Here is a 23,577-nt window from a genome sequence, read left to right as displayed (position 1 = left end):
GATGGACCGAAACATGATAATCCAGAGGTGTTCTATTGAACATAGGTCAGGCGAATGTGGGGGCCATTCAATTATATCAATTCCTTCATCCTTCAGGAACTGCCTGCATACTCTCGCCACATGAGGCCGGGCATTGTCATGCACCAAGAGGAACCCAGGACCCACTACACAAGCATAGGGTCTGACATAGAGTCCAAAGATTTCATCCCGATACCTAATGGCTGTCAGGGTGCCAATGTCTAGCCTGTAGATTTCTGTGCATCCCTCCATAGATATGCCTTCCCAGACCATCACTATCTGTCACATGTTCAGGGTGAACTGACACATATGACCAAAAAAAAAAAATACACACGCACTCACACACTATATTGCCGAAAGTATTGGGACGCCTGCTTTTACATGCACATGAACTTTAATGGCATCCCAGTCTTAGTCCGTAGGGTTCAATACTTAGTTGGCCCAACCTTTGCAGCTATAACAGCTTCAACTGTTCTGGGAAGGCTGTCCACAAGGTTTGGGAGTGTGTCTATGGGAATGTTTGACCATTCTTCCAGAAGCACATTTGTAAGTTCAGGCTCTGATTTTGGACGAGAAGGCCTGGCTTGCAGTCTACGCTCTAATTCATCCCAAAGGTGTTCTGTCGGGTTGAGGTCAGAACTCTGTGCAGGCCCATCAAGTTTCTCCATCTCAAACTTGCTCATCCATGTCTTTATAGACCTTGGTTAGTGCACTGGCGCACAGTCATGTTGGAAAAGGAAGGGACCATTCCCAAACTGTTCCCACAAAGTTGGGAGCATGAAATTGTCCAAAATGTCTTGATATGCTGACGCCTTAAGAGTTCCCTTCACTGGAACTAAGGGGCCAAGGCAAAGCCCTGAAAAACAACCCCGTACCATATTGCCCCCCTCCACCAAACTTTACACTTGGCAAAATGCAGTCAGGCAGGTACCGTTCTCCTGTCAACCACCAAACCCAGATACGCCCATCGGATTGTCAGACAGAGAAGCGTGATTTGTCACTCCAAAGACAACATCTCCACTGCTCTAGAGTCCAGTGGTGGTGTGCTTTACACCACTTCTTTAGGCGCTTTGCATTGCACTTGGTGATGTAAAGCTTGGAAACAGCTGCTTGGCCATGGAAACCCATTCAATGAAGCTCTCTATGCGCTGTTGTGCTAATCTGAAGGCCACATGAAGTTTGGCAACTTCTGCGCACTGTGCACTTCAGCATGACCTGACCCCACTCTGTCATTTACGTGGCTGAACACTTCGTGACTGAGTTGCTGTTGTTCCCAGTTGCTTCCACTTTGTTATAATACCACTAACAGCTGACCGTGGAATATTAAGTAGCAAGGAAATTTCACGGTTGGACTTATTGCACAGGTAGCAACCTATCATGGTACCACGCTTGAATTCACTGAGCTCCTGAGCATGACCCATTCTTTCACAAATGTTTGTAGAAGCAGTCTGCTGCCTAGGTACTTGAATTTATACACCTGTGGACATGGACAGCTGATTCCAATAATTTTGAGGGGTGTCCCATTACTTTTGGCAATATTGTGTGTGTTTGTGTATATATATATATGTGTGTGTGTATATATATGTATGTGTGTATATAATCTCTACTTTAGCATCAACTTTGCCATGGACACATCCTATGTACATTTAATAATTCTTCTTGTTGAGCTCCATTTCACAATAGGCTCAAGCCTCTCGGTCTTCTCAATTTTGATGTAACTGTCTACAAACATATATTGAAAAAAACATCCTCTGAGTTTATTATTTTCCTATATGTTTTCATATTTCTCATTCTTATTTTTTAACGATAGCTGCCATTCTTGTTATTGGCATGCCTTGTCACCTAGAGATAACTAATGGGGAAGAAAGCTTTCTTTAGGCCTTCCCATGTGACTTGATGCTAAAATACTATACTTACAGTTTACTATACAGAATACAGTTACAGTTACAGTTTAGAGCTATAGTTTAGAGCTATGAATAAACTGTAGTTACAGTTACAGTTTAGAGCTATGAATTTTAATGTTTTAAATTCATTTGTTGCTCTCTGATGTCTATCTACTGCAAGTACTACAGACTTCGTTGTTTTCATTTCAGCCTTACAAATTACAGCATGTCCAGAAGAATAGTGAGGAGGGTAAATTAGATGTGATGTGTTGTGTCTGATAATTAAATATAGGTAGTTAACGGCCACTTGTATATACATTATCCTTCGAGTTTATTTATTGCACATGCAATTTCATGAAGGATGCTGCAGTCTTAAATGCAGGCAAATTTCAGGATACTTTAACAATCATTTAGTGTCCATGAAGGCCTGCTCTCACTTGAGTGGTGTGTTGAAGTGGGTTTTGAAAACACCTTGCATGCTACATTATAGGGTGTGTTGACCTACAAGTCAAATATTGGAGATGTGTAAAGTTACCTGACAATACCTATTCATCTGCATGTGTTAATGCATTCAGGTCTGGTTTTATGGAGCCTGTAGGTTAGCTTATTCAGAAAAATACTTGTTTTCAAATTTGATGTGGAGGATAGACATTAGAAATGTAAAAAAAAATCTAAAGTAAATATAGCTAATAACTGCAGTAATGCAGCTGAATATGCTTAGCTTCTTTGAAGTATTTAACATTACAGTAGAAAAAAACATACTTAGCTATATTTTTCATGCTTGGGATACCCTTAAGCTTTGGAGGAATGCAGGTACGTATTGAGACACTACTGAGTAGATGTATATGATAAGCTGGGAGAAATTTACTTGTGGCTTGCAGCTCAGAGCTTGTTAAATTGTTAAATGTGAATTCCATTCCAAAACATGACTAATCCAACTTGAACAGTTTAGAAGAAACTTTTATCCCAGAAAATAGTGGTAACTTACAAAAAATGGGATTGCCTGATTTCTAGACCTTGGGGCCATATAATGAGACAGTACAAAAAAAAAAGAAATTCTATATTTTAGATGACTTTCAGTCCTCGTTTTCATTCAGTTGCTCCTAATTTATTCTGACTATGTCTTTGAAAATCTCTCACATTTTTTATTTCAATTATTTATTGAAATGAAAGCTGTGTTTGAACATTTATTAAAGTGGACAGCATTATGAGGAATTCTGGAAAAATAACCTATTGTTATATACATTGTTATGCCAATATAACCCCCAATTCCGGAAACGTTATGCCCCTTCCCCCAGGCTATTTTTGCAGCCACTTTAGGGGCCGTCAAGCATTTTTTTTCTTTATTGCTTCCAAACGGCCCTCCATGTTATCCTATGTGTCCATGCACACATAGACTTTTAGAAGCTTTTAGTAGCGGTTATAAGCAGGAAACATATCTAGGGTCAGTGCGTACTGGAGCAGCAGCGGTTTGGCAAAAAAAAAAAGGTTGATGCGTGTAAACACAGCTAAATGCATGTTAAAGCTAGGCACGTTTAGCGCTTGAATGGTAATTAATTTCAATGGCTAGAATAATGTATTCTTCTGGCCATTGAAATGAATTAACGCCCAAGCGCTTGACTCTTGTAAATGCGCCAATATGCTTGTAAAAGCGTTAGACACTTTGAAAAGCATCAGGCGTTTTTTCTGCTAAAATGCTGCTGCCAAAAAAAGGAACATTTTTAAAACATCCTGTGTGCATGAGGGCTTAAACTGAGAAAATGTTCCATTTTTCCAAAGGTTCCAATGAAAAATATGGTAATTTTTTGCCATCAATTTCAAAATTACCTGATTTGTTTTCCTAAAATGGTACATTTTCTCAGTTGAACATTCAAAATGTTTTCTGTTGTGAATAAAATATGGATTTATGGGATTTGCAAATAATTGCAATCTGTTTTGATGTAGATTTTACACAGCGTCCCAACTTTTTTGGGATTGGGGTTGTTGATCTGAACTTTGCATTTTTTTATTTCTCTCTGGCAGACAGGCAGTATCTCTGATTGATTGCTAACCTTGGGCATTGATTGACACTGTAGAAAATTGAATGTGTTGCTCCATGTATCTGTAGAAACAGACCATGAAACATTTCTGTTGAGTGAAGATAATTCGAAATGTAGGATATCCACTTAACCATGCTGTAAGCACTGCATTTTTACATCCTTTGAGGCACACAGGAATTCCCAAACTTTTGGGATAAACTGCTCCTTTCAGGAGGATTGAATATAACCAAAAAAATTAAACATGCTTTGGCTATAACTAAATCAAAACAAAACTTAAATAATAACTGGTGCAGCTGCTCAAGTATGTTCCACTAATACTAAAAAAATTCCTTTAAAACAACTCTCATCGGTGTGAAATATCCAAAACAAACAGTGTCCTTCAAAACGTCCAAATAGACCTTCAATCCATAATAAAATGTGTGTGTCTTTTTAAAGTGTTAATAGTGACTGGTGCTCTTTAAAGTGCTCTTCAGTCCGTGACCCCTCTTTGCAACCACACTCACCAGATTAGATGTACCCTTGCTCTTGCAACAAAGAGTCAGATAGTGCTTTTTCAGGTGGTGGATAAGGGTATCTATGTTCCTGCTTCATTTCTATTACTTTTCCTTCCAGCCGTACACTCAGCATGTCCTAATATCTTAAAGAACTTCATTAAAACCAGCAACTTGTAATGAAATACCGATCCCAGGTTGTATGGGGACACATTTTGTATTCCTGAGGCTTAATGGTCAAAAGATGTGCAAATAGATGCATTTATGTGCCAGAAACACACATACTGTATGTGGAAGCAACAAAGTCTACTGTGCTTAAAACAAGTGACTGATAATAAATATTTTGTGTCTGCAATGGTGTACAGCTGGTTGAAGAAAATCTAATCTGTAGCTAGAGAAGTGTAAGGGAATTTTCAATAGATCGGTGTAGCATTAAAGCGGAGCTTTGAGGATTGGCACCTTTGGGGAGCAGAGGGAGGAGCTGGTACTCAAATTTGACAGTCACCTAATCACACTTCCAGTGCGATCGCTGAAGACAATCCAAAGCTGAATTTCTCCCCCCCACCGAGTGTTCTGGGACATGTAACAGGTCCCAGAAGACTACAGGACCATTCAGAAATTGCAGCGCTATTCACTCATGTGCAGTGGGCCACCGACTGTGAAGCTGCATGCTGCCACAGCCGGGTGCCCACACTGAAGATCCCGGCACCGGGGAGAGAAGACGGCTGGTGAAACCAGCCATGATGAGGACACCGTTGGACCAAGGGACAGGTAAGTGTCTGTATTTAAAAGTCAGCAGCTACAGTTTTTTTGTAGCTGCTGACTTTTTTTTTTTTTCAACTGGAACTCCTCTTTAAGAGTTTGAAGAATTGTTATTATTATACAGGATTTATATAGTGCCAACAGTTTGCGCAGTGCTTTACAATATAAGGGAGACAGTACAATTTACAATACATTTCAGTACAGAAGGAATAGGAGGCCCCTGCTCCTGGAGCTTACAATCTATGAATCATCAGATGTATTACAAGCCACAGAAAACCAATATATTCAGCCCCAACACGTTAATACATTTAATTTATAAATACAGCATGTTTAATTCTTTGATACTGCTGTTTTCAAATCTGTTCCTTTCCAGTATCTTTCTGTCTTTTCAGTGCCAAAAAGGTTAACCCAAACGAATCCTTAATATTGTGCAGTCTAAATGATTGGACACACTGGGGTTGATTTACTAAAACTAAGTGTAGTGAGTGCAAAAATCTGGTGCACTGAGTGCATAATCTGGGGCAGCTCTGCCTAGAAACAAGTCAGCTTCCTACTTTTTTTTGACAAAGCTTAATTGAACAAGCGGTTTGGCTACCATGCACAGATGCACCAGATTTTGCACTCTTCAATTTCAGTAAATCAGTCCCACTCTGTTTACGGATACCTTTTTTGATGTTTTTTGTATGTCTATCTATTCATGCTCTTAACTCTCTATTTGTTCTACCCACGTATTGGCCGCATGGGCACTCCCAACAAATATATAACGTAGGTGCTATTACAGGGTAGAACTTATTTATCTCATACCTTTTCAATGTAGTTTTTGATTCAAATGACGTTCTTTTCTTCTCTCTGTGTCTAACTTTTATTTAAGAATTACGTCACCCACATCTAAAAAACCCGTTTTGATCCAAAAAGGTAATCTTTTTTGGGGGCTTTCTTCTCAACAAATTTAGGTTTCTTTGGAAGTATTTTGGCCAATGTATCATCTTTCAGTAGTAGGGACCAGTGTTCATTTTACATTTTTCAAAGGCCTTATACTGCCAGTTATACTCTGTAATAAAAGCCACACCATGATCTTTGTTATCTTTTTGTTCTTTATGCTGTAGCATTTTCTCTAAATCCATATAATTACCTGTTGTTTATTTCTTTTGAGAACCTCATTCCTATAACACCTTTTTTAAACACTTCAACAAGGCTTCAGCCTTGGTCTCATAATCCCTGTCATCATCACAATTCCTTCTGATCTTCATCAATTGTCCATTGCCCCTATTCATTTGGGGTAATGACAGCTGCCCATGGGTATGTATCCCTTGTGATCTGTATCCTTGCAAAAGTACATGTGCATAATTTTCCCATGAGTTTAAAAATATCTCAATTAAATTTCACATGTCCCTATTCCAACTTCCTTAGAAAGAGATGCCATACATTTTATAATTGTTATACCACCTGAATTCCTCAAGAGATTTTACAGTACCATCCCTTGCTATGACATTATCATCTATGTAACCATTGTACATGGTTTACCATAAATCTTCACCTCCTCCCACTTGTTCATAAAAATGGTACTAGAATAAGTTACTGTCCATCCCTAATTCCAAGGGTTCAAATATGAGCTTGATTTGTTGATCTTTAAAGCTGTAACACTCAAAATCAGGGAATTATAAATTGAATCCACCAGGTCTACTGTAGCCTCCCTGTAACAGGGAGACTTTTTGCCCTTTGTGGACATCCAGGATACATACCTGTATGGCCCCATTTTTCCATCTTATCAGAAATTCACTTTACTCTGAATCCCCAGTGCTTCCAATTTTGGCTCATCCATTCAGGATATCTTCTACACCTAAGGTATTTTTCTAACTTTAATACGCTCCCAGGGGATCTCAATTGTGTGATATCTAAAAGATCTCCTGTTGAGGAAACAATCAATGAACATTTTTGCGGCAACGTGGTACTCTCTATGTAAGGGAGAATTGGGTTCCCTCCAGTACATGGAAAACAGTTTGCGCCTTTGCATGTACTTTTGCACATGGCTCTGTATGTAGGGTAACTGCATGATGATGATGATGCACCCTGCTTACTGCCTTCTGCCTTGTACTTCAGGTGCCCAGCTGTTACTCTTCTTTGTTTCCTGGACTTTGTTCTCATATCCTGATCTGGTACTACACATCTCATTTTTTCTGATCTCAGTTTGTGGCCCGACTCTGCTACTGTCTCCTGATCTGGGACCCTGATGCCCAGCTCAGTCTTCCCTTGGCTAATGCCTAAACCTTGCTTGTTCCTGTCACTTGCTTTGGTACCTCTCTGTTCCTGTACTTGGTTTCTGCTCCATGTTGCACAGTCCTCTGCTGCATGCATCTGACAGCCTCCCAGATCTGGCAGCTCTGACACTTGTGACACCCTGCGTTCTCACCCTTCTTGTCATCACCTTCAGGAGTGCTTAGCAGGAGGTGCAATATGAGGCCTCTTCATAATGCCGTCTCTACCAGGTACTTAATAGACTGTCTAGACCTTTCTGAGATTTGGCTGGGTCCTGAACCTCTAGAAGTGCTCATCGGAAAGGAGCCATAAGTCTTACCATGTCAAAAGAGATAAAGCAGATCCTTTCCTGGGCAGAGCTTCACATTTCAGCTTAGTCTTCTGTTTACATCCCAGGCTTGGACAGTTGGAAGGTAGAAATTCTCAGTTGTCAATGCCTGGACAGGTGGATGTTACACTGAACAGACTGGTCTCCAGGAATCCTCTATTGGAAGTGTTGAATGCCCTGGTTGCATCGTGGGATTAGCACAGTTGAAAATGTTTCTTTGCTTGCTTTGCAGGTTTAAGTTAGAGAACATTCTTTTTATCCTCCTAGCTTTGGCTTGAAACAGACAGGTGTGGTATTCTGACTTAATTAGACTTCTGGCAGATGCTCAGTGGCTTCTTCCAAATCATCTGAATCATCTGTTCCAAGGAATGGTGTACCATCTGATTCACGATCGCAAGCTTTAAGGGCATTTCCTCAGCCTAGGTTCTGAAAGAAAGGGGCATCTCCTTATTATGCTAAAAGCTAGGAAGACTACATCCTGAAAGGCATATTGCATAGTGTGATGCAAGTAACTTTCATCCCAGGTAGTTCCCCCTGGAACAAATCCTTGTCTTTTTGCAAATAGACCTGAACAAGAATTGTGCTCCCCCATGATTCCACGGGATCTGAGTTTACTTCTATTTTGATTTACTCTTGGCACACCAAAAAGCACCATTTGAACTGTGATCGACTCTATTACAAGGTTTCATTCCTCAATACAGTTACCTTGTGAAACAAGTCTCTGAGCTGGCATTCTTAAAGCACACTTAAGATGCCGGAGCTGGGGAGCGAGGATGGCTGATAAAACCAGCTGCGGTGAGGATACCGCTGGATCGTGGGACAGATGAGTGTCTGTTTTTTTAACGTCAGCCGCTACAGTTTTTGTAGCTGCTGACGTTTATTTATTTTTTTGTTTGACTGGAGCTCCAATTTAATCTGTACAGAACCCTTTCTGATCTTACACAGGAACACGGTGTGGGTGAAGCCCAGAATGTTCTTCCTTTCTAAGGTACTTTTGGACTTCAAACGAATATGATAGCAGAGAAGGTGCTCAAACAGGAAGCACACCTGATCCAGCAGTGTGATCCATGGCATGTGCTCTGGCTCCAAAGTGTCCTCCAAACACTAGATACAGGATACAAAAAGCAGGAAGAGCCGGCAACTCCAAAATCCTCATTTTGGAGCTTTATTAGGGATACAGGAGTGACATAAAAGCATGCTGATGCGTTTTGGCAAATAGACATGATCACAGCATAGTTCTTAATAAAAGAAATAACACACACATCTATCTATCTATCTATCTATCTATCTATCTATCTATCTATCTATCTATCTATCAAGAATTGGAGCAGGTAACTCCTGTTGCAAATCTGTTGGAGTTCTCATTAACGATGGGCTCCTATAATTCCATCCGTATAAAACATCCAAAAACAAATGAGAACGAGATCTCAATGTTGTAAAAATTCTTTCTTCAAGTGTGTCTTCATACAACAATTAGTGCTTGTAGCTTGATGAAGAGCAGTATTATGCTTGAAACTGCGCAGTTGCACTATTTTTTGTATGGAGATACACTTGAAGTGAAGAAAGAATTTTTGCAACTTGGAGACCTAGTTTTCATTTGTTTTTGGATGTTTTATATGGATGGCATTAAAGGAATTATGTATTTTTGTTCTCATTTGTGTAATCTAAATATATATATATATATATATATATATATATATATACACACACACACACACACACACACACAAAGCTCCACCCAAAAGAGGATGGGTCTGAACAATTAACACAATCACATAATTAAAAACAATATGAGCAAGGACCAGATGAGTGATACAGGTTTGGTAATATAAATCGCAGATCCAAAACTCAAATCTTCTCAATAAATCGATACCTGTAGAGATGGAAAAAGGTTAAATGAGACCCTAGGACAGTGGTTCTTAACCTTTTTGGAGGTACTGAACCCCACCAGTTTCATATGCACATTCACCGAACCCTTCTTAATTGGAAAAATAAAATATGATTTTTAAAATTCAAAACATAGGTATATATTTATACATAGGTGCACAAAATGAACAAAACCATTAAGAACAAAGAACAAAACCATTAAAACATGATTTTCACACAAAAACAAAATAATGAATATTTACCGCAAATCAGTGTGACTTCTGCTGTTGTCTTTCAGAGGCCAGTTCAGAAATGCGCGGCATTACCTTGGCAAGTGCCACTCTCATGTCATTTTCGCAACAAAGTCTGTTCCTTTTCTTCGTCTTTATGTCCAGCATCCTCGAAAAGGATTGCTCGCAAAGATATGTTGTAACAAACGGTATGAAAATTCATCCCCCATAGTAATTCATCCCCCATATAGTAATTCATCCCCCATATAGTAATTCATCCCCCATATAGTAATTCATCCCTCATAGTAATTCATCCCCCATATAGTAATTCATCCCCCATATAGTAATTCATCCCCCATAGTAATTCATCCCCCCATATAGTAATTCATCCCCCATATAGTAATTCATCCCCCCTATAGTAATTCCTTCCCCATATAGTAATTCATCCCCCATATAGTAATTCATCCCCCATAGTAATTCATCCCCCATATAATAATTCATCCCCCATATAGTAATTCATCCCCCATATAGTAATACATCCCCCATATAGTAATACATCCCCCATATAGTAATTCATCCCCCATATAGTAATTCATCCCCCATATAGTAATACATCCCCCATATAGTAATTCATCCCCCATATAATAATTCATCCCCCATATAGTAATTCATCCTCCATATAGTAATTCATCCCCCATATAGTAATTCATCCCCCATATAGTAACTCATCCCCCATAGTAATTCATCCCCCATATAGTAATTCATCCCCCATATAGTAATTCATCCCCCCTACAGTAATTCATCCCCCCTATAGTAATTCATTCCCCATAGTAATTCATCCCCCCTATAGTAATTCATTCCCCATATTAATTCATCCCCCATATTAAGTCCCCAAGTCCCCCCTGTGTCAATTCACTTACCTTTGCTCCGCGCGTTCCTCTCGCTGTATTCCCGCGCCGTTCCGGTCTTCAGGGCAGACTGTGAGAGGAGCCTAGCTCCTCTCACGTTCGTCGCGCTGCCCTGCCTACACACATCCTGACAGCCAATCACTGGCTATCAGGATGTGAGTGGCAGCGAGACTGGCCAATCATTGCATTTGAGTCCCTGCCGCCCGAGAGGAGGGAGGGGAGCGGGCGCCCGGCACACAAGAGCCGCGGCTTGCCGACCACTGGGCATGTCATCACAAATCATGAGTCGGGTGTGGGTCACCTCCGCCGAACCCCCGAGACTGACTCACCGAACCCCTGGGGTTCGATCGAACCCAGGTTAAGAACCACTGCCCTAGGATGTGTAGTGTATCTATCTATTTCAAAAAGAGATCCACATCCCATCTTAAATTCATACCAATTGCACTTCTAGGGTGAAAATCCACCAAACCTCTCTCTCTAACAACTTGCGATGGAAATAACCACCACGCAGAGATGTTTTCTCTTGGGTGGAGCTTTGTGTATGCACAAATATGTTATTTCTTTTATTAAGCACTATGCTATGATCAAGGCTACTTGCCGAAACACATCAGCGTACTTTTTATGTCACTCTTGTATCACTAATAAAGCTTTCATGAGGATTTTGGAGTTGCTGGCTCTTCCTGTTTTTTTAACTTTTGTTTTTTTTTTTTTTTTTTATAAATATTTATTAAATTTTTTCCAATTCATATACAAAACATTTCAACATTTCTATTAAAATAATTATCCCAACTGTTTTCTCTTCGTACATAAATTATCCCTGTATATGACTTGCTTTTCTTGCCCCCCCCCCTCCACCCCCCCATCTCCTCCAACCCCTCCCACGCTCAACATTCTCTTTACTCTCGTTAACTCCAAATTATTCTGTTGTTTCTAAATCTCAGTTCTAAGCCAGCTTCCAGGAATATATATATTCATTGACTTAAACCCAAAAACCCACAATTATAGTGAAAAGATCAAAACCCAAAGAGATTACCCAAAAAATAAAAAATATCAAATATATATAAAAGAACAAAAATAAATAAAGTCCCAATATGCAAAGTGTCCAAATAATGTGTCCAAACAAAGATCAAATTCTTGATAGGAAGACGCTTCCTACTCCACTGAAGAAGATGCAAATCAATCACAGGTGCTCTTCAAATACCTCAAAAAACAAAATCTCAACATAGTATATTACCTTTTAAATCCCAGAACTAAAGTGCCACACGTGTATCATGCAAAAAAACACTCCAGTGTCACAGCACTCATGTGAGAGAAAAAAAAAAAATTTAAATTTTATAAATATCACTGCAAACTATATATAAAGTGCATAATTACCCTAAAACAAACAAGTTCCAGCTTGTAATCAACCACATATGTACAGAGTGTCCTTAGATTGGTATCCTCTTGTTCCTCAGGACCTCACAAACAGACCAGGAATCAGTATGTGAATTATAATCATATATAAAATTTATTGTAGCCACTTACATATAAAAACGATAAGATCAGCAAGACAGCATCCAACTCCTCATGCCCAGTATGCGATCCCCTTTCCGTGTGTAGAGGGTCTCCCGATCACCAGGTAATTCCCCCTTGCTACTCCTATCCAGCACTATCACTTTTTAGCTCTGGGGGACACCTGAAGTGCACCGTTACTCTCCAGACCTCCAAAACACAGGGATTCCAGAATCCAAAATGGCTGCTGCAGCACTTCCGGGAACGTCACGTGCTCCGGCAGGAATATTATCTCTTCATATATTTCACCTTTTCTCTGTATTCTTCCCAGCCTTTCCATTTTTTATTATATAACTCCAGCTTGTCCTCGTGCGTGTAATACAATCTTTCTGTCCCAGAGATCTGATTTACTCTAGCCATCCAATCCTCCTCAGTTGGCACCTCTCTTTTCTTCCAGAACCTGGGTATCAGACTCTTTGCTGCGGTCAAGTAATGCTATATCCCAGAACTCTTATATGTTTTCACTGAGAGCTCTGAGATATGGAGGAGACATACTTCTGGATCTAATCCTATATTGATTTTTGTGATTTTCCCTATCAAATAAACTATCCTCCGCCAAAACACCTGTATTTCTGTACACTCCCACCACACATGATACCACGTGCCCACCTCTTAACTTTTGGACTTCACCTCAACCAGGGCATTGTTCTTCTGTCCTTCTGGCTTCAGTTCACCAGAAGGAGATCTTCCTCCATTGTTTGAATGTAGTCTGGATGGGGTGGTGTGAAATCAGGAGCATGTACTCCGTTACCACTATCAGAAAATCGCTGAACTGCACTGATGCTGAAGCTATTGTCAGGTGCAGGTAGGTTATGCACAGATTTTCGTTAATATCGTACACATCAATCAAAAAATGTATATATTATTTTTAAAGAATATTTGGAATCCGTGTTTCATATTCTGAGTGTGTACTCCAGCCACTTCTTTTATTGTACAGTTGTATTGGGAAAACTAGATAATCATTGTAATGTATGTTACTACTTTGGAACCCTAGTACTAGTTTCAGCTGAAATGGCTGCTTATACATGCACTTTTTCCATTGCTTAAAACTTGAAATGAATTATGTTTTTATTCTTTATACTTTTGTTTTGGAACAAGTAGTTATTTGTTGAACTGTAAAACGAACATCTTTAGTATTTCTGCTATTTTGGTTTTTGTTTGAAACAATAGATCGGCTTTTAACACAAAAGAAAGCTTCCCTTAATTAAATCCCACACAGTATTGGCTGCTTAATCAATTGTATTGAAGAAAACAGAGTGTGTAATTAGACCTTCTGAAGTGTTTTAAGAAAAACTGACAGGGTCTCTTGTCTAGTTTTTGTAGGTGGTAGAGACGGGGGAAGATTATACTATGAATAATGGTTCCTTATTGTTGAGACTACATGTGTCTAACTAAAATATTTTATACAAAGATTGTCACCTGATTTTTTTTTCTTTAATCAGCAGCATAATCACACTGTAATTGTTATTGTTGGTGGAAGTGAACCGGTGAATACTACAAAATTACTAAAGGGAATTGATTATAGTTTTAAAATCTTAGCTGCTCATTAAAAACAGCAAAGTTATGGTTACATAAAAAAAACAAAAAAAACCCCCACATATTTACAAAGCACAGCAATGTGCTTTACAAATGTGCTTTGTGCTTTTTGCAAGGTCTGAAGCCGGCAGAGTGCAACAGTGCTGAATGACAGTTCTGTAACAAAAAAAAAAATCTGTAACAGGATCTTAGTCTTGTGATCTGTCAAAGTCATATTATAACCTGCTGTCCTCTAATCGCAGAGTTCCTCGAGCTGATTTTTATGAATGAGATGGGCTGTGGTGCGCGTAGTTCAGTGGCGCATAACGAAGAGGGGAAAGCAGTATCCACTCTCTGGTAAAAACAAGCGCCTCAGTTTTAAAAATGAACATAGCATTTGGGGTACAGGGTTCCCAGAGCACTATGGGTTTTTTTTACAGACAGATTGCAGTTCTATTAACGTTTAAATAGTCTCTCTCCCTGTGAGGAGCTGTACAGAGTGGCTTTTTTACTTGTGGGTACATTTCATCCTAAACGGTAGAAACAGGTTTTATTTAAAGGAGTTAACTAAACGAAAAAAAAACAATAATGTAGTATATTGCAGCTTAGTGGTCTTCAGATGTGGTGACTACATTTGTTTTTGGTCTTCAGTCTTGTTTTTCTTTATTTTCACCTGGTTATCCTGCAAATAACACTTTTCCTGTCCTAGGGTGACTATGCTCACTCATGCCATGGTATTTATTAAAGGGGCTATGGTTATCACCCTAGGTTACTCCATTTCTCCATTATGCAAGGGTGGGAAATGTCTACTTTTCAGAGGACTGTTTGGAAGAAAGATAACATTGTTTATGACTTCTGTTCAATTTACAGGAAGTTACAAGGGCACAATATTTTTGGCCACAGGTCCACTGATATTTTGTTTACTTGCTGGAAATGTTCTTATCTTGAAAAGTTAAAGCAGATGCTACATCTTAATACTGCTAAGCAGCAATATTCACAATTTTTTCACTTGGTTTTAGATATCCATTAAGGGAAAAGGTAATGAGTCCCTTGAAAACATGAAAAAAACACCCACAGGCTAGTTTTTTTTTTTATTATATTTATATATATTTATACTCTGGTGTTGTTGTAGCATTACGTTTTTTCCAGAACTTAGAGCTATTCTTTGAGGGATTGCAAATTTGGGAAGCTGCACTTCATTTTTATTGATAAACATGAAAAGTAATCAAAACTACAGCCTATGGTTACAATATACAGTATTCACAGGCAAGGTTTCATGTTTACTTGAATAAAAAAAAGATTGAAGAGTTTCTTCTTTTGACATGTCCAATCAACAAACATAAGCGCTGTCATTTGGGAAGAAGGGGGAGTGAGTCACATATTTCTCCATACCTAAACCTACTAGATATTTTCTGTGCTTTCAGCAGCTGAATGAAGCAGCGGGGAGTAAAAGAAAGAATAGGTCTGGCATGGAACTGAAGTCGGTGTTTGCATGTGATGCTTATCTATATTCAGGTGCTCATGAATGAACATTTTTTAGAAGGCTAAAAGAGATTTACAGATAAGGGCTCATGTACACTGCAGCTGCTAAACTCGAGTTTAGGAGCTGTTCTGCGGTTTTTTCAGCAGCCCTGAACTCTCCCTAATGTTTTCCTATGTGTCCATGTACACATCTTCATTTACAGTTGTTTACAGGCAGTTGAGTTTACAGTGGTTTTTTTGAATGCAACAAACTTGCGTTCAGGCGTTGATTTTAGCAGCGTTTCAAACGCTAAATGCTTGTAAATGCGGCAAATTGCGTTTATAAGCATTTGCGTTTGAAATTTTTTTAAATTATTCCAGTTCCCAATGCTGTCCAGAGCCTTTTTTCATCATGAAAAATGCATGCAAAGAGTTTTCAAGGTGCTCAGATGGACAAAACACTGAACACAGGATGTTCCTACTAAGCTTGTCAAGCATTGTAATGACCAATTCACACCTCAGACCTCTCCCATCCTTGGAAACAAAGGATATGTTAATGTGCATTCACACCTCAATTTCCTCATGAAGACCTCCTGGCAGGTGAGCTTAATGACTCACTCCAGCAGACAGCTTCCCACCCTTGGAAACAAAAGAAATGCTAATGAGCAACTCACACCTAATTATCTCAACACATACTGCTTCTACTCTGTGTATTTCTCTGAAACAATCTGAAATAGTTAATAATTTACCACTTTCAGTGCATTCTGGGCATTTGGGAGGTTCTCCTGTGCTTTGCTTTAAAAAACGCTTCTAAATACAAACGCCCATAAACACATTATGCAAACACGGCTAAACAGTTGTTTTTTAACCTACGTTTTGCAGCAGCCAATTTCCAGTTTCCATCGTTCAGAAACGTCCCGTGTACATGGGGCCTAACTTGTAGATAATGCTGTTAATTTGTTAGGTCAGCTTAATAACGTTATAGAAATAACAAGCTCGGTACAAATATACTCAACAAATTGTTAAAATGTCAAGGATAAGCTGCTTTTTTTCTTGTTTGCTATTTGTACCATACTCCTTAAAATGCACTATTAGATTTCGCCAAGTAGTCTCTTCTGGGAAGTTATTGTCAAATGTTGCAGGAAGCAGACCCAAAGTTCCAGGCAGAGCTTCAGGAAGTAAAGAGAGATGCATTAGTCTGCCCTTAGTAAAAATGGCCACCTTGAGAAGAATGAGGCTGAAAAGAAAGGTATGCAAGTAATAAGAGGTCTGCAATTGTCAGTATGTATCTGTTTGTAGATTACCAATACTCTCTATAAAGGTGCATTTCTTGTAAATTTTAATAGAAGTATAAAGTTCTTCTTTAAAGGTCTCCAATAATGGAATACACACAATTTTTGTACCTATTGATATGCCTAGTTCTGATAATGCAGATAAGCTTTCATCTCAGAACCTGGGATGAGCTCCTCACAGAATACTTCTTTTTTTTTTTTTTTAATACTAAATATTAGTAGATTATTAGAGGGTTGGAAAGACCCTAAAACTGGCAATGCTTAGGCTTATTTTTTATGAATTTGTATCACATATTCAAAAGTAAACAGCTAATAGGAACACATTTTCTGTGTTGCTTGTACAATTCTGGAATGGTAGGGTATTCTTTCTATATGCATGCTTTAAACAGTAGCCAGGGCCCGAGATGTTACGATTGATTGTACTGACCGCATTTTCAAAAATTATTAACTGTTGACTTTTACTACAAGTTACAAAATTGTTTTGACTGGTTTATATTTTTCTTGTGTTTTTTTTTTTTTTATAATGATTTTATGATTGATATCAAAATAAAGTGTTTTTGCACATGAAAAATACTTCACGTGACTTCAAAGCTGCATCAGAGCAATTTGCACTGCCAATTTCATTGCGGCTTGTGGCTTCATATAACAGAAGTCTATGCAAGTCACAATGAAATCGGCAAAAAGTAGTGCAGGAAACTTTTTTATAATCGCTACGACATGAGTCACGGTGATTTGAATGGTTCCATTGCCGGCAATAGGGTGCGACTTCCCACATCTACTGAAAGTAGAGAGCCCTGGGAGGCACTCTGCACATGCTCAGTTTGGTGTGTATTGCTAGCGAGGGTTTTTTTTTTGGGGGGGGTGCATGTGATCAGCACAGGGCCAATCAGCACTGTCCAGGCAGAGGGTCAGGGGTCATGCCGCCTCATAGCTTTAACCAGTGCTTAACTGAACACTGATAGAAGTCACAAGACTGCTATATACTGCTGATGAGAAAAGTTATTTAACAGTTTATATTTACTAAAACAATTGTTTTTCCATGTTCTGTGTACTGTAGTAGACCAGATATAGTGAATGCAGGGCCATGGGCTTAATAACACTTTAAAGGAAGCCTCTTCATCCTATCCTGTTTTGGGGGAGCTGTCTTATGACTCTATAAATGTAAGTCGTTTGAAACTTTCTCCCACACAGGATTAATGTGCAGACGGCCCTGATTAAGATAACAAATGACAGCTTGATCATCCTATGCCCCTGATCACATTAGCTGCTACAGAGCTTGGGCTGGTTAAGTACGCTCCTGTTAACTATGTGCATTTTAAAAAATGACTTATTACATTTCATGTGTATTTTATAACAGTCAGCAATAATGCTAAGCATAATGTATGAGTCCTTCAGTCTATCAAAACCTTTGTCATGCTTAATATAGTTTATAGAATATTATATTTGACATGCTTTCTTAGCCTGTGTGTAATGTCCTGTAATAGTGAACGGTTCACAGTACAGCTACAGATAGCTCTGCATACAATATACCAGTACAATGAAATTGAGAAAATAACCGTCATCTAGATCATATCGTTCCTTCACCCATGACACTTGATATCTCTGATTTAAATTTTAATAGAATACTTTGTATGATTCATATGATATTATAAAATATATTTCTTCAAACTATATTGTTAATCTTTCCACAAGATTGTAACCTTGTTTGGTTCCTTCTCAGCAAGTTGTTGATGATGCATGTGCTTCAGGTAGTGTAATCCATTTCTGCAGATGTTCTAGTTGAACTGATCGCAGCTGTGACATGCTTGGAATGAAACCAGACTTCTGTAACACCATCTAATGTATAGTACTTCATTCTTGTATGCAAAAACTGTTAGGTGCTTCATGTAGCTTCCGATTGGATCAAAATATATTGGGTCTTGTAAATATGCTGGGAAATTAACTGTCGCAACTATTGTAGTTTTTTTTTTTTTTTGTGTGGACTGAACAAAAAAGAGATCCAAGCTAGGGAAACCTTCAGCTCATCTGGAGTTAGTATTATCATTGTATAGCTGTGAAATATGTTGGTCACCATTGCTAGCCACTCCTGAAAATTCTAGACTTCTGTCTGTGATATGGTTCATTCAGTTTGCCAATGGCCTTGAATATATATAAAGGTAAAGAATTCGAACATTTCTGCAGCATACATTTACTGTATATTTTAAGGATGCACCAAAATTTTGGCACCGCAACATATTGGCAGAAAATAGCCCTATCTGCATTTTTCTGATAGGAAAAATTTAGCCAATACAGGTGCCAATACAGGGGGTTGTGGGTAGGGGGGTGAGGGGGGGGGGGCAGCCGTTTAAAGGCACCGCTAAATGTCAGTGCTGGTTTTTAAATGTAATTAGCGGCTTTTTTTTCCTTGACTATAGCTCCAAGAAGGAGCTGTCAATCTCCCTGCCGCTAAAGGGAACAAAGGGGCGGGGTCACTAGGTAATGTCACTGGGTGACCCCACCCCTTTTTTTTCTTTAGCAGCGGGGAGAATGACAGCTCCTTTTTGGAGCTATAGTGAAGGAAAAAAAAAATCTGGTAATTATTTAAAAACCGGCATTGACATATAGCAGCAGCCAGGGAGGGAGACTCAGTGTATACACTGCTCCTGTCCTACCCCTTCCTTGCACACACTGCCCCCCCTACAAAAAGGAACTGTCACTCATATACTATCACATAGGGGACTATTGGTCCCCTATGTGATAGCAATAAAATCCCAAGTTAAAAAAATAAATAAAAATACACATTAAAATAAAAAAAAGTACAAAAAAAAAATTGAACCTCCTCACCCCCACGTACGCAGATGTTTCGATTTTCAGCCACATCCGTTCTGAATTTTTCGGCACCAGAATTTTCAGTTCAGTGCACCAATAGTATATTTGTTTTAGGTTAGTAACTAAAATTTGTTGAAATCTGTAACAGTCGGGCACCTAGCATTTTTCAGAAATGAAAAATGATAGCCAACTTCTCCCATTTCAGGTTTTCTTAACCGTTTCAATACCGTGCAATTTTACACCTTCCTGCCCAGGCCAGTTTTCAGGTTTCAGCGCTCTCACACTTTGAATGACAATTGCGCGGTCATACAACATTGTACCCAAACTAAAATTTGATCATTTTCTTCACACAACTAGAGCTTTCTTTTGGTGGTATTTAATCACCACTGGAGTTTTTATTTTTTGCTAAATTAACAAAAAAAGACCAAAAATTTTGAAAAAAAAACACATTTTTCTTTGTTTCTGTTATAAAAGTTTACAAATAAATAATTGTTCTTCATGAATTTAGGCCGAGATGTATTCTGCTACATGTCTTTGGTGAAAATAACCCAAATTAGGATGTACTATTTAGTTTGTAGGAAAGTTATAGAGTTCACAAACTATGGTATAGATCTGAATATTGATCAATCCTGAAGTACTGACAGCCAATCTAATATCTTGAGGTCCAAGAATGTCAGAACAGTACAGATATCCCCCAAATGACCCCTTTTTGCAGAGTAGACAGTCCAACGTACTTCATAAGAGGCATGGCGAGTTTTTTGAAGTTGTATTTTTTTGTCATAATTTTTCGGAAAATGAAAAAATTAAAAAAATTATTTTCACTATTTTTTTTTTTTACATACTGTCACCAGTGCAGTACAGCGTCATCATATAACTGGCATGGCGGTGAACAGCGACACTGACTGGTGACAGTATGAAAAAAAAAAATATATATATTTTTTTTATTTTTTTTTAATTTTTTTAATATATTTAATTTTTTATTACATTTTTTTTATTTGTTTTAAGATTTTTTTTCATATTTTACTATGACCAAAATAGTACAATGTTACCATAGTAACACTGTACTACTTTGGGGAAGTGATCAGTATTTTTTTTTTACACAATTTGCCTATAGCAAAGAATTACTTTGCTATAAGCAAGCATTTACCTGAATGAAATCGATTCATTCAGCTTTTTTTTTTTTTTTTGTGCTTAGCTGTGATTTGGTCACAGCTAATCACATGACATGTGCATGTGATTAGCTGTGACCATTCACAGCTAGGCACTAGTATACAATGGATGGCATCATGAATGAAGCCATCCATTGTATACAACTGTCATGTGACCTGCTGTGATTGGTCACAGTAGGTCACATGGTACCGGCAACGGGAGCCGGTACTCGGATCTGTCATCGGCCGTGTCCGAGGTGCACGGGCGGTGACAGATCGCACTGCTGCGTCGCTCTGCAACCGCGCAAACCGCGCATGTGCGGGAGCACGCCAAATGGCGTGCACCCGGAAAGCTGCAGCGCTTTTCAAGCCGCCAAACGGCCATTGGCCGGGCGGCTAATGGTTAAAAAAAAAAAAAAAAAAAAAAAAGATTATTCACAAAGATAATAATAAAAAATTATTTTAAATAATAAGACCCACTTTGCATAGGCATCTAAAATGATAATTGGTATATGCAGTACTGCTTCATATTAAAATGAACACTTATTTATTTTTATTTATGCATTTATGGGTACTGGCACTGAAGTACCTGTTAAACCTGCACTGACAGCAGTGAGAGATGTGGGGTGTGAACCATACTTATCTGTTCTTTAATAGGTATAGCTTTTAGCTTTCAACATTTTCATACAGCATATTCATTTTTGAATGATTCTGCTCTGGTTTGGCTTTATCAATAAAAGATAGAGCAAATCTTGTGTAGTACTGCTTAGCCATTCACGGGAAGATTTGTGTTCTATGAATGAATACAAAGCTTCCTCTGATTGACTGAGGTGGAGTAACAGTTGAATGACATCACAATCTCTGCCTCTGCCAGAGGAAGCTTTGTATCTATTCTTGGAATACAAAGCTAGCCATGAATGGCTGAAAAAAGCAGCTGAAAAAACATACCTAAAGCCGTGTTTTGCACATGTGTCTAGGCATCTCAAGCATTTAGGCAGTCATTCATTCAATTGGACAGAATATTAAAGGATAAGTTAAAATTTATAGAAAAAGTAATAAATGCACATATGTTTGCAGAATAGAGTGCTTTTATTATTTTTTCCAGCAGGAGCATGAAAAGCATTGCACCGTGATTAGTATATCACAGGTGCAATGTAGATTCCTGCAGACATGTCCTCTGGCTTTCAGCCCATACCTCTGTAAAGGCATTCTGTTTGTAAGCTGAAGGACATGTCAGTGGACTATGAGAGCAGTCATCAGCGCCCTCGCAGCCCATTGAAACTACACGTCCATCCACAGCTTTGGCAGACAGTACTTTGTCCATTCACAAGAAAACTGTGAATGGATGACAAGGCTGTGTGGGAGGAGCCACGCTTAGCCAAACTCTGTAAAAAAGTGACAGCGAGTGCGGGCAGAAGAACATCTGCTCGCTGTCACAGGGGCAGGGGGGAAATGCAGCAGGAGCTGGAACATGATACATGTTCCACCCTAAAAGTGGGTAGAACATGTAACATGATCCAAAGGTGAACTTATCCTTTAATTTATTCTAGTCATTGGAATTAATAAATGCTCAAGTAGTAAATGCTCCTAAATGCTTGTGCAAAACATGGCATTAGGCATATTTTGTCAGTGACTTTTTTACTGCTAGAAGGAAGGGCATTCAGAGGAGCTGGTCAAATGCCCAGTGTGCATGAGGCCTTATTCTCAAACACATTCACAGACATTTAGGTGCGTTGAGCATTTTTCTGCTCAAACTCTTTTCTTTTGAATGCGTAAGCTACAGTCAGGTCCATAAATATTGGGACATCGACACAATTCTAACATTTTTGGCTCTATACACCACCACAATGGATTTGAAATGAAACGAACAAGATGTGCTTTAACTGCAGACTGTCAGCTTTAATTTGAGGGTATTTACATCCAAATCAGGTGAACGGTGTAGGAATTACAACAGTTTGCATATGTGCCTCCCACTTGTTAAGGGACCCAAAGTAATGGGACAGAATAATACTCATCAAACTTTCACTTTTTATTACTTGGTTGCAAATCCTTTGCAGTCAATTACAGCCTGAAGTCTGGAACGCATAGACATCACCAGACGCTGGGTTTCATCCCTGGTGATGCTCTGCCAGGCCTCTACTGCAACTGTCTTCAGTTCCTGCTTGTTCTTGGGGCATTTTCCCTTCAGTTTGTCTTCAGCAAGTGAAATGTATGCTCAATCGGATTCAGGTCAGGTGATTGACTTGGCCATTGCATAACATTCCACTTCTTTCCCTTAAAAAACTCTTTGATTGCTTTTGCAGTATGCTTTGGGTCATTGTCCATCTGCACTGTGAAGCGGCGTCCAATGAGTTCTGAAGCATTTGGCTGAATATGAGCAGATAATATTTGCCTTAATGTGAAAGTATGATATGCATATTTTGTGCATTATAACAAGTTGTTCTAGATACTCTACATCTTCCGCACGCTCCCTATCCCAATTCCCCACATCTTTTTTACAAAAATTCAGGCAATATTGAACAAATTTCTTTGGAATTCGAAAAAGCCTAGATGTGCCACAAATCTTCTAATCCGTCCAACCACCAGAGGTGGAGCGGGTCTCCCACATGTAAAATCATATTACCTTGCCGCTCTACTTGATCAGCTCTTCTTCTGGTGGCAGCCCACAATAAACAAAACTTGGACTTTTATGGAAACTTCTCTATTCCTTCCACACACCTTATCAGATCTATTATTCATACCCCGCGGAATACACCCTACACACCCACATAACCACCCCTGCATATTAGCTTCTCTAACAGCTTGGTATGACTTTATTTCTCATACACAATTACGTAAGGACAACCTTCAAATTCTCACTCCGCTTTCGTCCCTGCACTTCCTCTGTCCTCACTTAAATCTAAATTTATGGATAAATCATGGAATACTTTACTTACAAGACCTGTACACTAACAATAAACTACATACCTTCCAAAGTATTAGAGAAAAATACCAGATTCCGGCTACTGAACACTTTACTTA

At 38.9% G+C, this 23,577-nt stretch overlaps 1 protein-coding gene across 2 annotated transcripts in view; it reads left to right on the top strand.

Annotated features, from left to right (window-relative positions):
* The window catches only part of TBC1D22A (TBC1 domain family member 22A), a 642,021-nt gene that overhangs the window by 97,473 nt on the left and 520,971 nt on the right, over positions 1 to 23,577 (top strand). The gene's annotated exons all lie outside the window — the stretch shown is intronic.

Source organism: Staurois parvus, unplaced genomic scaffold (genome assembly GCF_062004578.1).
Source record: "Staurois parvus isolate SC_StPar_1 unplaced genomic scaffold, SC_StPar_1.0 ptg000019l, whole genome shotgun sequence".
NCBI classification, from domain to species: Eukaryota; Metazoa; Chordata; class Amphibia; order Anura; family Ranidae; genus Staurois; species Staurois parvus.
Note: the sequence above shows the minus strand (reverse complement) of the source record. Positions and strands in the feature narration are given on the sequence as shown.